The sequence below is a fragment of the Zea mays genome, chromosome 10 (genome assembly GCF_902167145.1).
Source record: "Zea mays cultivar B73 chromosome 10, Zm-B73-REFERENCE-NAM-5.0, whole genome shotgun sequence".
NCBI classification, from domain to species: Eukaryota; Viridiplantae; Streptophyta; class Magnoliopsida; order Poales; family Poaceae; genus Zea; species Zea mays.
Genome location: NC_050105.1, coordinates 3,225,774 through 3,242,444, shown reverse-complemented (window position 1 = coordinate 3,242,444; position 16,671 = coordinate 3,225,774). Strand labels below are relative to the sequence as shown.

Sequence of the window (16,671 nt, the reverse complement as noted above, 5' to 3'; positions counted from 1 at the left end):
AGAGCTCTTGTGAACCACAATTGACACAGTGAGAACAAGCACAAGAGACACAAGGATTTATCCCGTGGTTCGGCCAAGTACAATACTTGCCTAGTCCACGTTGTGGCGTCCCAATGGACGATAGTTGCACTCAACTCCTTTCAAGTGATCCAATGATCAACTTGAATACCACTGTGTTCTTCTTTCCTTACTCTTTCCCGTTTGCGAGGAATCTCCACAACTTGGAGCCTCTCGCCCTTACAATGAGATGATCACAAAGAAGCACAAATGTAAGAGTGGGAAGAGCAACACACACAAGCCTCAAAGCACGAGCACAAACACGCACACAAGTCACAACTTGAGCTCTAAGGTCACACACGGAGTTCTCAACTCAAGAGGAGCTCAAATTGCTATCACAACGAATCAAATGCGCTAGATAGATGTCTTGGTGCTAAGAGATGATCAAAGAATGCTTGGTGTTCTCCTTCATGCGCCTAGGGACCCCTTTTATAGCCCCAAGGCAGCTAGGAGCCGTTGAGAGCAATCCAGGAAGGCAATTCTTGCCTTCTGTCGACTGGTGCACCGGACAGTCCGGTGCACCACCGGACACTGTCCGGTGCATATTTCTTTCCTATTCTGGCGCAGCCGACCGTTGATGATTTGGAGCCGTTGGCGCACCGGACACTGTCCGGTGCACACCGGACAGTCCGGTGCTCCCATCAGACCGTTGGCTCGGCCACGCGTCACGTGCGGATTGCGCGGTCGACCGTTGGCTCACCGGACAGTCCGGTGCACCACCGGACAGTCTGGTGAATTATAGTCGTACGCCGCCATCGAGTTCCCGAGAGCGGCCAGTTGACCAGCACCAGCCTGGCGCACCGTACACTGTCCGGTGCACCACCGGACAGTCCGGTGCACCCAGACAGAGCAGAGTCTTGGCTGCTTCAGCCAAGACATTTTCCTTTTGTCTTTTCTCTGATTCTAGCACTTAGACAAATATGTTAGTACATAAAAACCAATGTACTAAGTCTAGAATCATACCTTTGTGTTGATTTGCACTTCATTCACAACTTGGCACAGTTTAACACTTAAACCATTTGTGTTGAACTTAATCACCAAAATCCTTAGAAATGGCCCAAGGGCACATTTCCCTTTCAATCTCCCCCTTTTTGGTGATTTATGCCAACACAACAAAAAGCAACATATAGAAGTGCAACATCAATGCAAATGAGAACACGAATTTGTTTTGATTCAAATTTGGCATAATTCGATCATCCTTTGCCACCACTTGGTTTGTTTTTGCAAATCAAACTCAATTTCCTATCTCTAAGTCAAATTCACTTGTTGAGGCATAGAGAAAGGTATTCCAAGAGAAATTGATCAAGGATTAAAAAACTCCCCGTTTTCCCATAATCAACCATTCTCCCCACAAGAGACCAACTTTTGATAAGAAGAGACATTAAGAGGTTTTTGACAAAACAAAAACTCTAACTCTACTATTTTCAAAATTTTCAAGTGGCAGCTGATCCATTTCTTGCTTTGGCCTTATTTTCTCCCCCTTTTGGCATCAAGCACCAAAACGGGATCAATCTTGGCCCTTAAACCCCATTACCTCACCAAAATCTTCAACTTAGAGTAAAGAGGCAATAAGAGCATGGAAATGAACTTGGAGTTAGTTACCCTCTCATCGGAGTGCAGTGGAAGTCTTTCATGGTCCAAGTCCATCTTTCCCTTTCAATCCACCTTTGAGACTAAATCAAGCAAGCTCAAACACATGGTTAGTCTCAAAGGGTCAAGTTGTAGCACATCTCCCCCTAAATATGTGCATCACTTGCACACGGACTTGTGAGGTCCGGGGAGTGCTTGTACAACTTGAGCACCATAAATAAACAAAATGCATAAGGAACGTGATCAAGGCATAAAACACATGTATGCTATAAATCAATCCAAGTTACGCGAATCTAAGACATTTAGGTCACTACGCAGCCTGCAAAAGGTTGACTCATCTAGAGGCTTGGTAAAGATATCGGCTAGCTGGTTCTCGGTGCTAACATAAAACACTTCGATATCTCCCTTTTGCTGGTGGTCTCTCAGAAAGTGATGCCGGATGTCTATGTGCTTTGTGCGGCTGTGTTCAATAGGATTATCCGCCATGCGGATAGCACTCTCATTATCACATAGGAGTGGGACTTTGCTCAGATTGTAGCCAAAGTCCCGGAGGGTTTGCCTCATCCAAAGTAGTTGCGCGCAACACTGTCCTGCGACAACATACTCGGCCTCAGCGGTGGATAGGGCAACGGAAGTTTGTTTCTTAGAACTCCAAGACACCAGGGACCTTCCTAAGAATTGGCACGTCCCTGATGTACTCTTCCTATCAACCTTACATCCAGCATAATCGGAGTCTGAATATCCAATTAAGTCAAACGTAGACCCCTTTGGATACTAGATCCCGAAGCAAGGCGTAGCGACTAAATATCTAAGAATTCGCTTCACTGCCACTAAGTGACACTCCCTTGGATCGGATTGAAATCTAGCACACATGCATACACTAAGCATAATATCCGGTCTACTGGCACATAAGTAAAGCAAGGAACCTATCATAGACCGGTATGCTTTTTGATCGGACTTACCTCCTTTGTTGAGGTCGACGTGTCCGTCAGTTCCCATTGGAGTTTTTGCGGGCTTGGTGTCCTTCATCCCAAACCGCTTGATCAAGTCTTGCGTGTACTTCGTTTGGGAGATGAAAGTGACGTCCTTGAGTTGCTTCACTTGGAACCCAAGGAAGTAGTTCAACTCGCCCATCATCGACATTTCAAACTTTTGAGTCATCACCCTGCTAAACTCTTCACAGGACTTTTGGTTAGTAGAACCAAATATTATGTCATCGACATAAATTTGGCACATAAATAAGTCACCATCACAAGTCTTAGTAAATAAAGTTGGATCGGCTTTCCCAACCTTGAAAGCATTAGCAATTAAAAAGTCTCTAAGGCATTCATACCATGCTCTCGGGGCTTGCTTAAGTCCATAGAGCGCCTTAGAGAGCTTACACACATGGTTGGGGTACCATTCATCCTCAAAGCCAGGGGGTTGCTCTACGTACACCTCCTCCTTGATTGGCCCGTTGAGGAAAGCGCTCTTTACATCCATTTGGAACAACCTGAAAGAATGGTGAGCGGCATAGGCTAACAATATGCGAATTGACTCTAGCCTAGCCACAGGAGCAAAAGTCTCCTCAAAGTCCAAACCTGCGACTTGGGCATAACCTTTTGCCACAAGTCGTGCCTTGTTCCTTGTCACCACCCCGTGCTCGTCCTGTTTGTTGCGGAACACCCACTTGGTTCCCACAAAGTTTTGCTTGGGACGTGGCACCAGTGTCCAAACTTCATTTCTCTTGAAATTGTTGAGCTCCTCCTGCATGGCCAACACCGAGTCCGGATCTAGCAAGGCCTCTTCTACCCTGAAAGGCTCAATAGAAGAGACAAAAGAGTAATGCTCACAAAAATTAACTAATCTAGAGCGAGTAGTTACTCCCTTGCTAATATCACCCAATATCTGGTCGACGGGATGATTCCTTTGAATCGTCGCTCGAACTTGAGTTGAAGGGGCATGTTGTGCTTCTTCCTCCATAACATGATCATCTTGTGCTCCCCCTTGATCACACGCCTCTTCTTGATGAACCTGTTCATCGTCTTGAGTTGGGGGTTGCACCATTGTTGAGGAAGAAGGTTGATCTTGCTCCTTTTGTTCCTGTGGCCGCACATCTCTAATTGCCATGGTGCGTATTGCGGTCGTTGGAACGTCCTCTTCATCTACATCATCAAGATCAAAAACTTGCTCTCTTGGAGAGCCATTAGTCTCATCAAATACAACGTTGCTAGAGACTTCAACCAAACCCGATGATTTGTTGAAGACCCTATACGCCTTTGTATTTGAGTCATAACCTAACAAAAACCCTTCTACAGATTTGGGAGCAAACTTAGAATTTCTACCTTTCTTTACTAGAATATAACATTTGCTCCCAAAAACACGAAAGTATGACACATTGGGTTTGTTACCGGTTAGGAGTTCGTACGACGTCTTCTTGAGGAGGTGATGAAGGTAGACCCGGTTTATGGCGTGGCAGGCCGTGTTCACGGCTTCCGACCAAAACCGCTCGGGGGTCTTGAACTCTCCAAGCATCGTCCTTGCCATGTCAATGAGCGTCCTGTTCTTCCTCTCTACCACACCATTTTGTTGTGGTGTGTAGGGAGCGGAAAACTCGTGCTTGATTCCTTCCTCCTCAAGGTACTCCTCCACTTGAAGGTTCTTGAACTCGGACCCGTTGTCGCTCCTTATCTTCTTCACCTTGTGCTCAAACTCATTTTGAGCTCTTCTTAGGAAGCGCTTGAGGGTCTCTTGGGTTTTTGTTTTATCCTGCAAAAAGAATACCCAAGTGAAGCGGGAAAAATCATCAACTATAACAAGACCATACTTACTTCCTCCTATGCTTAGGTAGGCGACGGGTCCGAAGAGGTCCATATGAAGTAACTCCAGAGGTCTTGACGTGGTCATTACATTCTTGCTGTGATGAGCACTTCCCACCTGTTTACCTGCTTGACAAGCTGCACAAGGTCTATCGTTTTCGAAAGTCACATTTGTTAGTCCTAACACATGTTCTCCCTTTAGAAGTTTGTGAAGGTTCATCATCCCCACATGTGCTAGACGGCGATGTCATAGCCAGCCCATGCTAGTCTTAGCAATTAAACATGCATCTAGATCGGCCTCCTCCTTTGCAAAATCAACTAAATAGAGTTTGTCGTCTAGTACACCCTTAAAAGCTAATGAACCATCACTCCTTCTAAAGACAGACACATCTACATTTGTAAATAAGCAATTATACCCCATATTACATAATTGACTAACGGACAACAAGTTATATCCGAGCGATTCTACTAAAAACACATTAGAAATGGAATGCTCAGATGAAATTGCTATTTTTCCTAGTCCTTTAACCTTGCCTTGGTTCCCATCACCGAATATGATTGAATCTTAGGAATCCTTGTTCTTGACGTAGGAGGTGAACATCTTCTTCTCCCCCGTCATGTGGTTTGTGCATCCGCTGTCGATAATCCAGCTTGAGCCCCCGGATGCATAAACCTGCAAGGCAAATTTAGGCTTGGGTCTTAGGTAACCAACTCTTGTTGGGTCCTGCAAGGTTAGTGACAATAGCCTTAGGGACCCAAATGCAAGTTTTATCTCCCTTGCATTTTGCCCCTAATTTCCTAGCAATCACTTTCTTATCCTTTCTACAAATTGCAAAGGAAGCATTGCAAGCATGATAAATTGTAGAAGGTTCATTACTTGCTTTCCTAAGTACATGAACAACATTTCTCCTAGGCATATGATGAATAACATTTTTCCTAGGCATATCATGCACAATAGAAGAACTAAAGCAGGCATAGCATATGAATCATAAGAATAATTCCTATAAGCATTTCTAGAGAATTTTTTATCACTATAAATGAAAGTATGATTCTTTTGAACACTATTAGCCATAGGGGCCATCCCTTTCTCCTTGGCGGAGATTGGAGCCTTATGACTTGTTAAGTTCTTGGCTTCCCTCTTAAAGCCAAGCCCATCCTTAATTGAGGGGTGTCTACCAACAGTGTAGGCATCCCTTGCAAATTTTAGTTTATCAAATTCATTTTTGCTAGTCTTAAGTTGGGCATTAAGACTAGCCACTTCACCATTTAGTTTTGCAATAGAAGTAAGGTGCTCAACACATGCATCAACATTAAAGTCCTTACACCTATTGCAAATCACTACATGTTCTACACAAGAACTAGATCTATTTGCTACTTCTAGCTTAGCATTTAAATCACAATTAACACTTTTTAAACTAGAAATAGTCCCATGGCAAGTAGATAAATCACAAGAAAGCATTTCATTCCTTTTAACTTCTAAAGCAAGAGATTTTTGGACATCTACAAATTTATCATGCTCTTCATACAAAAGATCCTCTTGCTTTTCTAACAATCTATTCTTGTCATTCAAAGCATCAATTAATTCATTGATTTATCAATTTTAGTTCTATCTAAATCTCGATACTCTCCAGTGCAAATTACGTGATATACTACAAGAGCCATAGAAATTCCTGCTTGTCTTGGATGATGTTTGGTTTGAAAAATCTCATAATGAGACAGAGTGGGAGTTATTCCTTGCTCCATTAGTCTCTAAACAGTCAGGGAGCAAAGTTTTGGTGACTTCTCGTAGTAAAACACTTCCTGCTGCTATTTGTTGTGAACAAGAACATGCCATTCATTTGGAAAACATGGATGATACTGAGTTTTTGGCTCTTTTTAAACACCATGCTTTCTCTGGAGCAGAAATCAAAGACCAACTGTTACGCACGAAGCTAGAAGACACTGCAGAGGAGATTGCTAAAAGGCTTGGACAATGTCCTTTGGCAGCAAAAGTTATGGGTTCTCGATTGTGCAGGAAAAAGGATATTGCTGAATGGAAAGCTGCTCTAAAGCTTGGAGATTTAAGTGATCCCTTCACATCTCTGTTGTGGAGTTACGAGAAGTTAGATCCACGTCTACAGAGGTGCTTCTTGTATTGCAGCTTGTTTCGAAAAGGTCAGGGATATAAACCTAAAGAGTTGGTTCACCTTTGGGTGGGAGAAGGATTTGTTGGTTCATGCAATTTTAGTAGGAGAACGTTAGAAGAGGTTGGGATGGATTACTTCAATGATATGGTCTCTGTATCTTTCTTCCAATTGGTTTCTCAGATGCATTGTGATTCGTACTATGTCATGCATGATATCCTTCATGATTTTGCAGAGTCACTCTCTAGAGATGGCTGCTTCAGATTAGAAGATGATAATGTGACAGAAATACCATGCACTGTTCGACATCTATTTGTTCATGTTCAAAGTATGCAAAAGCATAAGCAAATTATCTGCAAGCTGTATCATTTACGCACTATTATCTGCATCGATCTGCTAATGGATGGCCCAAGTGATATTTTTGATGGCATGCTACGGAACCAAAGAAAACTGCATGTATTGTCTCTGTCATTTTACAACAGCAGCAAGTTGCCAAAATCTATTGGTGAGCTGAAGCACCTCCGGTATTTGAACCTCATCAGGACGTTAGTTTCTGAATTGCCTACATCATTATGTACTCTCTACCACTTACAATTACTTTGGTTAAACCACATGGTGGATAATTTGCCTGACAAACTATGCAATTTAAGAAAGCTACGACATCTAGGAGCGTACTATGAGTCTGCTCATGATTTCATCAATAAAAAGCCTATTTCCCAAATTCTGAATATAGGTAAGTTAACGTCGCTACAACACATTTATGTCTTTTCTGTACAGAAGAAGCAAGGCTATGAGTTGCGACAGCATGACTTGAGGGAAAATATAATAATGAAGGCCGACGACCTGGCATCTAAACTTGCATTGATGTGGGAGGTGGATTCAGGAAAAGAAGTTAGGATTGTACTGTGGATAGACTATTCATCTCTGAAGCAGTTGATGACATTGATGATGGATGATGATATATCAAAGCATCTTCAAATTATAGAAAGTGGTCTGTTGGAAAGAGAAGATAAAGTATGGATGAAAGAAAACATCATCAAGGCATGGCTCTTTTGCCATGAGCAGAGGATAAGATTCATTTATGGAAGGACCATGGAGATGTCATTGGTTCTACCGTCAGGACTCTGTGAACTTTCTCTTTCTTCATGCAGTATTACAGATGAAGCTTTAGCTATTTGCCTTGGTGGCCTCACTTGACTGAGAACTTTACAATTGGAATATAATATGGCATTAACTACACTTCCATCCGAAAAGGTGTTTGAGCATTTGACAAAGCTTGGCATATTGATTGTAATAGGTTGTTTGTGTCTCAAATCACTGGGGGGCTTACGTGCTGCTCCATCTCTTTCCTGTTTTAACTGTTGGGATTGTCCTTCTTTAGAGCTAGCAGTATGGATGGAGCTCGAGGGCTTGTTCATCTCCTCACTCTAGTAACAGTTGAGGGTTAAACATTTAAGTCGAGGTTGGTTGTTCTCAGTTAAATGGTGACTGCTTTTTAATCTGGTTTTAGAGGGTATGGGTGGGTGGGTGTTGTATGGGTTCTTACACTTTTTTCCTTATTATGTAATGATTTGCAACTCTGTTATATGCTGTGTTAGCAGAATTAACAAATAAAATGAAGTAGATCAACCAACAAACCGCAGAGCATGACACACAGATTTACGTGGAAAACTCTTCAATGTGAAGGGAAAAACTATGAGCACCAGCCATACGAAACCTTCACTATATGTGGAGTGTTTACAGATTGTCGTTCTTAGACGACGGCTTATAAGAGGAGTAAAACTAATAACGCACAACAAACCCTAATTAGGGTCACCAATATATACCGCGGGTTACAAGAGATGGTGCATGGTTGTCGTCATCTCGTGTCGTAAGGTGTTGGGTTAAGTCTCGCAACGAGCGCAACCCTCGTGTTTAGTTGCCACTATGAGTTTGGAACCCTGTTAAGCCAGAGGAAGGAGAGGATGAGGCCAAGTCATCATGCCCCTTATGCCCTGGGCGACACACGTGCTACAATGGGCGGGACAAAAAGTCACGATCTTGTGAGGGTGAGCTAACTCCAAAATTCTGTCATTTGGATTTGTAGGCTGCAACTCGCTTGCATGAAGCAGGAATCGGTAGTAATTACTGGTCAGCCGTACGACGACGGGCTTCGGATCCACTTGCCAACACAACCTTCATATAAAGAATTTGGATCTCAAACTCAATATGCTAGAGAAAAAATATATCTTGGAAGCAAGGGTGGCGACAGGGAGCAGAGGTGTGGTACCTAGACTCGGGCTATCCGCTGTCGTTGCATCATCATCTTCAAGTGCCAGAACAACGAGCATCAGGCGCTGACAGATGTGTATTATCCTGAGGCTTTGCCCAAGCATTGTTAGCATCGCGCAGATGGACGAAGGCAGGTGCCAAGTCCTCGACAGTAGCATCATCAATTCATCATATGCATCCACGGTTACGAGCATATTCTCCTCGCCAAGATAAAGTGCTCCAAGAACCGCCTGTACCTGGTTGATCTGAACATTGTGCAGCTAGTGTGCTTGGTGGCGTGGCACAACGAGGAGCCGTGGTTGCGGCATGCCCACTTTGAGCACCTGAGCTTCGACGTGCTCGGGTGGATGGCAAGGTAGCAGATACATGGTTGGTGGGGAAGCAGAGGAAGCTCCTTTCCTAAGGCAGCAAGCAAGTATCTCGCTGGAGCTCGTCCACGGCCACCTTTGCAGGCTAATCACTCCACTGACGCACAGAGGGCAACGATATTTCTTGCTGCTAGCCGATGACTGTATCTACTTCATGCGGTTTTAGGATTTCCAGGATTGCCAAATTTAGACGAATGGGTTGCAAGAGCTGCTATATTTGACACCCTTCATGGCACTGTTAGTTCCATGCAACTAACGGTGATTATCTTAGGTGAGGATTGCTATGGTTGGGAAGTACACACTGTCTTATCAGATTATTCGTACCTCTCCGTGTTGAAAGTGAGCTTGCCAGCTTGTTCAGTGCAGTGATGTTTTTTTATGTTTCGAAATGTGAATGTTGCTGTCTAATTAACGTGTCATGCAAAAAAAATTGCAGGCCCTCTTGCACACATCTGTTGATTGTCGCTCCAAACCAAATTTTGTTGCTAAGTTTCATATCAACCCCATAAAGCCACTGTGTAAATAAATGATCAATGCTCCTAGGAGGTGAAATATTAAACACAACTTGAATACAACGCCAAACACATTTAGCAATATGGCAATCGAAGAACAGATGTTGAATGGATTCATTTAACATACATGCTACACATCGTAGGCAACCTTTCCATTGTTTCTTCACTAAATTATCAGTTGTTAGGGCTAAATTATTTATAAGGTACCACATAAAGATTTTAATTTTAAGAGGAATTTTGATTTTCCAAATGGGATGATTTCTTGTAACCACTTGTGGCCTAACCAGAGACCTATACATAGAACACACTGTGAACTTCCCATGCTGATGTAAGGACCAAATAAAAATATCCCTTTGATCGTTTAGTTGAGTATTGGTAATCAAGGCTATGAGCTGCTGCCAAGCCATAAGATTATTACCCACCAAGGATCGATAAAAGGCCACATTTATTGTATTTGATCTTAAAACAGAAGCAACATAAGCTCTCTTTTTGCGGAGTATATCATAGAGTCCAAGGAAAAGTTCCTTAAACGTTGCGTTACCACGCCATTTGTCCTCCCAAAAACGAAATTGAGTCCCATCCCCAATTTTAAAAAGGCCTAGGCGAAGAAAGATATCCTTAACACCTAACAGACCTGCCCAAAAATGCGAATCTCCAGGCATGTGTTCCACCTGGGTGATTGTTTTATTTATCAGGTACTTATTACGAAGAATTGACTGCCACACACCCTCTTCATTAATTAACTTGAAAAGCCATTTACTTAGTAGACATTTATTTTGAAGATCAAGGTCTATAATTCCTAATCCTCCCATGTCTTTTGGTGTGCAAACTATACTCCACTTAGTTAATCTATACTTCTTTTTATGCCCCTCTCCTTCCCAAAAGAAACGGGATCTTATTTGATCTAATTTCTCTAGAACCTTCCTTGGAATTTCGAAGAAGGACAACATAAATGTCGGGGACCATAATTAGGGGTACCCTCAAGGCTCCTAAATCTCAGCTGGTAACCCCCATCAGCACAAAGCTGCAAAGGCCTGATGGGTGCGACTAAGTCAAGGATCGGTCCATTCGAGGGACGCGATCACGCCTCGCCCGAGCCCAGCCTCGGGCAAGGGCAGCCGACCCCGGAGGATCTACGTCTCGCCCGAGGCCCCCCTCCAGCAACGGACACACCCTCGGCTCGCCCATGGCCCAGTCTTCACCAAGAAGCAACCTTGGCCAAATCGCCACGCCAACCAACCAAATCGCAGGGGCATTTAATGCAAAGGTGGCCTGACACCTTTATCCTAACGCGCGCCCTCCAGTCGATAGAGCCGAAGTGACCGTAGTCACTTCGCCGCTCCACTGACCGGTCTGACAAGAGGACAGCGCCGCCTGCGCCGCTCCGACTGTTGTGCCACTCGACAGAGTGAGGCTGACAGCAGCCAGGCCCGGCCTCAGGCGCCATAGGAAACTCCGCTTCGCCCGACCCCAGGGCTCGGACTCGGGCTCAGCCCCGGAAGACGACGAACTCCGCTTCGCCCGACCCTAGGGCTCAGACTCGGGCTGAGCCCCGGAAGACGACGAACTCCGCTCCGCCCGACCCCAGGGCTCGGACTCGGGCTCAGCCCCGGAAGACGACGAACTCCGCTTCGCCCGACCCCAGGGCTCGGACTCAGGCTCAGCCCCGGAAGACGACGAACTCCGCTCCGCCCGACCCCAGGGCTCGGACTCGGGCTCAGCCCTGGAAAACGACGAACTCCGCTTCGCTCGACCCCAGGGCTCGGACTCGGGCTCAGCACCAGAAGACGACGAACTCCGCTTCGCCCGACCCCAGGGCTCGGACTCAGCCCTGGCCTCAGCCGACGGTCTCCGCCTCGCCCGACCCAGGGGCTCGGACTCGACCTCGGCCTCGGAAGAACAGACTCGACCTCGACCTCGGAGGAGCCTCCACATCGCCCAACCCAGGGCACGGACCGACCACGTCAACAGGAGGCGCCATCATTACCCTACCCCAAGCTGACTCAGGCTACGAGGAACAAGACCGACGTCCCATCTGGCTCGCTCCGCCAGACAAGTAATGATGGTGCCCCGCACGCCCTATGACGACGGCGGCTCTCAGCCCCCTTACGGAAGCAAGAGGACGTCAGCAAGGACTCGACAGCCCCGACAGTTGTCCTTCCGCCAGGCTCCAGCGCTCCTCCGACGGCCACGACACCACACGAACCGGGTGCCAAAACCTCTCCGGCTGCCACGATGGCATGTACTTAGGGCGCTAGCTCTCCTCCGCTAGACACGTTAGCACACTGCTACACCCCCCATTGTACACCTGGATCCTCTCCTTGCGCCTATAAAAGGAAGGACCAGGGCCCTCTTACAGAGGGTGGGCCGCGCGGGGAAGGACGGGACAGCGCTCGTGTGAGGCCGCTCGCTCCCTCCCGCGTGGATGCTTGTAACCCCCTACTACAAGCGCACCGACCTGGTCGCGGGACAAACACGAAGGCCGCGGGATTTCCACCTCTCACGCCCGTCTCCCTCTGGCTGCCTCCCCCCTTCGCGCTCCGTCTCGCGCCGACCCATCTGGGCTGGGGCACGCGGCGACAATTCACTCGTCGGTCCAGGGACCCCCCGGTCTCGAAACGCCGACAGTTGACGCGCCAGGTAGGGGCCTGCTGCGTGTTGACGAACAGCTTCCCGTCAAGCTCCAGATGGGCAGTCTCTAGCAACCTTTCCAGCCCGGGACGGTGCTCCGTTTCGGGAGTCTTGAGTTCATGTCCCTTGACGGCAGCTACGACATGATACTCCTTCCCCGCCGTGCGACAGCGACAATGGCGGCCGACGGCCCGCCCGCCGGCGGCGGAATCGACGACGTCTTCCCCGCGTGGTGGAAGAACAACGTTCGAGGTCACCCCGTCCCCTCCCCCGTCGACGGAGGAGGAGGCGGGGCAACCAAGGCCAAGCAGGAGGCGACACCTCGTCGGCTGTCGAGCGGGTCGACGGCGCCGGCGCCCCAACGGGGGGCACGTCGGGCATCGACCCCGCGTCTGAGACGAAGACGAGCGCCCTCTCCCCGCAACACGCCAATCCCAAGCAAACGGATGACGCCAGCACACTCGCGAAGGACTTGCTGGGCGTCACCCTCGTACCTGAGACGACGGTGCAGTCAGTCCCTGATGTGACTTCGTCACCGCCCGTCGACTAAGAGGTACCCACCGATTCCCATCTCATGCCTTTCGGATTCAGCCTCGACCCGCCAAGCGACTTCGCTTTGGTGGGCGCTCTCGTAGAGGCGAGTCCAAACCCTCTAGGGTATCGTATGCGGTCACCCTGGGACCGGCTGACGGACGTCTCGACCTACGGACCCTCGGGGTCCGAGGAAGATGACGAGCCCGACTTCTGTTGGGATTTCTCCGGACTTGGTGACCCCAGTGCCATGCGGGACTTTATGACCGCGTGTGACTACTGCCTTTCTGACTGTTCCGACGGTAGCCGCAGTCTCGGCGACGAGGACTGTGGCCCAAGTCGTGAATGTTTCCACGTCGATCTAGGGGGTCCCTGAAAGTCGCCTAGAGGGGGGGTGAATAGGGCGAAACTGAAATTTACAAATATAAACACAACTACAAGCCGGGTTAGTGTTAGTAATAAAGAAACGAGTCCGCGAGAGAGGGCGCAAAACAAATCCCAAGCGAATAAGCAAGTGAGACACGAAGATTTGTTTTACCGAGGTTCGGTTCTTGCAAACCTACTCCCCGTTGAGGAGGCCACAAAGGCCGGGTCTCTTTCAACCCTTCCCTCTCTCAAACGATCCACGGATCGAGTGAGCTTTCTCTTCTCAATCACTTGGAACACAAAGTTCCCACAAGGACCACCACAAGTTTGGTGTCTCTTGCCTCAATTACAAGTGAGTTTGATTGCAAAGAAAGAATCAAGAAGGAAGAAAGCAATCCAAGCGCAAGAGCTCGAAAGAACACAAGCAAATCACTCTCTCTAATCACTATGGCGTTGTGTGGAATTTGGAGAGGATTTGATCTCTTTGGTGTGTCTAGAATTGAATGCTAGAGCTCTTGTAGTAGTTGGGAAGTGAAAAACTTGGATACAATGAATGGTGGGGTGGTTGGGGTATTTATAGCCCCAACCACCAAAAGTGGCCGTTGGGAGGCTGTCTGGTCGATGGTGCACCGGACATGTCCGGTGCCCCCGCCACGTCATCACTGCCGTTGGATTCTAGCCGTTGGAGCTTCTGACTTGTGGGCCCGCCTGGGTGTCCGGTGCACACCAGACATGTACTGTTTGCTGTCTGGTGTGCCAGTATGGGCGCGCCTGACTTCTGCGCGCGCTGCGCACGCATTTAATGCGCCGCAGGTAGCCGTTGGCGCCGACTAGCCGTTGCTCCGGAGTTGCACCGGACAATCCGGTGCACACCGGACAGTCCGGTGAATTATAGCGGACTAGCCGTTGGAGTTTCCCGAAGCAGGCGAGTTCCTGAGGCCGCTCCTCCTTGGCGCACCGGACACTGTCCGGTGTACTCCGGACAGTCCGGTGAATTATAGCGCGAGTGCCTCTGGAAATTCCCGAAGGTGGCGAGTTTGAGCTGGAGTCCTCTGGTGCACCGGACACTGTCCGGTGGTGCACCGGACACTGCACCGGACAGTGTCCGGTGTACACCGGACAGTTCGGTGCTCCCAGACCAGAGGGCCTTCGGTTCCCACTTTGCTCCTTTGTTGAATCCAAAACTTGATCTTTTTATTGGCTGAGTGTGAACCTTTAGCACCTGTATAATCTATACACTTGGGCAAACTAGTTAGTCCAATTATTTTGTGTTGGGCAATTCAACCACCAAAATTAATTAGGGACTCGGTGTAAGCCTAATTCCCTTTCAATCTCCCCCTTTTTGGTGATTGATGCCAACACAAATCAAAGCAAATATAGAAGTGCATAATTGAACTAGTTTGCATAATGTAAGTGTAAAGGTTGCTTGGAATTGAGCCAATATAAATACTTACAAGATATGCATGGATTGTTTCTTACTTATATAATATTTTGGACCACGCTTGCACCACATGTTTTGTTTTTGCAAAATCTTTTGTAATTCCTTTTCAAAGTTCTTTTGCAAATAGTCAAAGACAAATGAATAAGATATTGAGAAGCATTTTCAAGATTTGAAATTTTTCTCCCCCTGTTTCAAATGCTTTTCCTTTGACTAAACAAAACTCCCCCTAAATGAGATCCTCCTCTTAGTGTTCAAGAGGGTTTTGATATATCCTTTTTGAAATACTACTTTCTCCCCCTTTTGAACACAATAGGATACAAATTGAAAATATTCAACACTTAAGAAATTGGTGGTGGTGCGGTCCTTTTGCTTTGGGCTCTTACTTTCTCCCCCTTTGGCATGAATCGCCAAAAACGGAATCATTAGAGCCCTCGAAGTGCTATCTTCTCCTTTGGTCACAAATAAATGAGTTAAGATTATACCAAAGACGAAGTCCGATCTTTTAGCTTTGGGCTCTTACTCTCTCCCCAAAGTCCTTTTCTTTGATGCTCATGCTTGTCTCCCCCGAGAATGGAGAGTTGCTTGGAGTGACGGCGAGGGATGAGTTACGGAGTGGAAGCCTTTTTGTCTTTGCCGAAGACTCCAATCCACTTTCAATACACCTATGACTTGGTTTGAAATAGACTTGAAAACATATTAGTCATAGCATATGAAAGAGATATGATCAAAGGTATATGAATGAGCTATGTGTGCAGTCTAGCAAAAGAAGTTCCTAGAATCAAGAATATTGAGCTCATGCCTAAGTTTGTTAAAAGATTGTTCATCAAGAGGCTTGGTAAAGATATCGGCTAATTGATCTTTAGTATTAATGTAAGAAATCTCGATATCTCCCTTTTGTTGGTGATCCCTAAGAAAATGATACCGAATGGCTATGTGCTTAGTGCGGCTATGCTCGACGGGATTGTCGGCCATCTTGATTGCACTCTCATTATCACATAGCAAAGGGACTTTGGTTAATTTGTAACCGTAGTCCCGCAGGGTTTGCCTCATCCAAAGCAATTGCGCGCAACAATGACCTGCGGCAATGTACTCGGCTTCGGCGGTGGAAAGAGCGACCGAATTTTGCTTCTTTGAAGCCCAAGACACCAAGGATCTTCCCAAGAACTGGCAAGTCCCCGATGTGCTCTTCCTATTGATTTTGCACCCCGCCCAATCGACATCCGAATAACCAATTAAATCAAAAGTGGATCCCCTAGGATACCAAAGCCCAAACTTAGGAGTATAAGCCAAATATCTCAAGATTCGTTTTACGGCCGTAAGGTGAGCTTCCTTAGGGTCGGCTTGGAATCTTGCACACATGCATACGGAAAGCATAATATCCGGTCGAGATGCACATAAATAGAGTAAAGAACCTATCATCGACCGGTATTCCTTTTGATCCACGGACTTACCTCCCGTGTCGAGGTCGAGATGCCCATTAGTTCCCATGGGTGTCTTGATGGGTTTGGCATCCTTCATCCCAAACTTGGTTAGAATGTCTTGAGTGTACTTCGTTTGGCTGATGAAGGTGCCCTCTTGGAGTTGCTTCACTTGAAATCCTAGAAAATACTTCAACTCCCCCATCATAGACATCTCGAACTTCTGTGTCATGATCCTACTAAACTCTTCACATGTAGACTCGTTAGTAGACCCAAATATAATATCATCAACATAAATTTGGCATACAAACAAGTCATTTTCAAGAGTTTTAGTAAAGAGTGTAGGATCGGCTTTACCGACTTTGAAGCCATTAGCAATAAGAAAATCTCTAAGGCATTCATACCACGCTCTTGGGGCTTGCTTGAGCCCATAAAGCGCCTTAGAGAGCTTATAGACATGGTTAGGGTACTCACTGTCTTCAAAGCCGGGAGGTTGCTCAACATAGACCTCTTCCTTGATTGGTCCATTGAGGAAAGCACTTTTCACGTCCATTTGATAAAGCTT

At 46.7% G+C, this 16,671-nt stretch overlaps 1 pseudogene; it reads left to right on the top strand.

Annotated features, from left to right (window-relative positions):
• The first annotated feature begins 152 nt into the window (after positions 1-152).
• LOC109943067 (putative disease resistance protein At3g14460) lies at positions 153-7,999 on the top strand (annotated as a pseudogene).
• Positions 8,000-16,671: the final 8,672 nt, after the last annotated feature.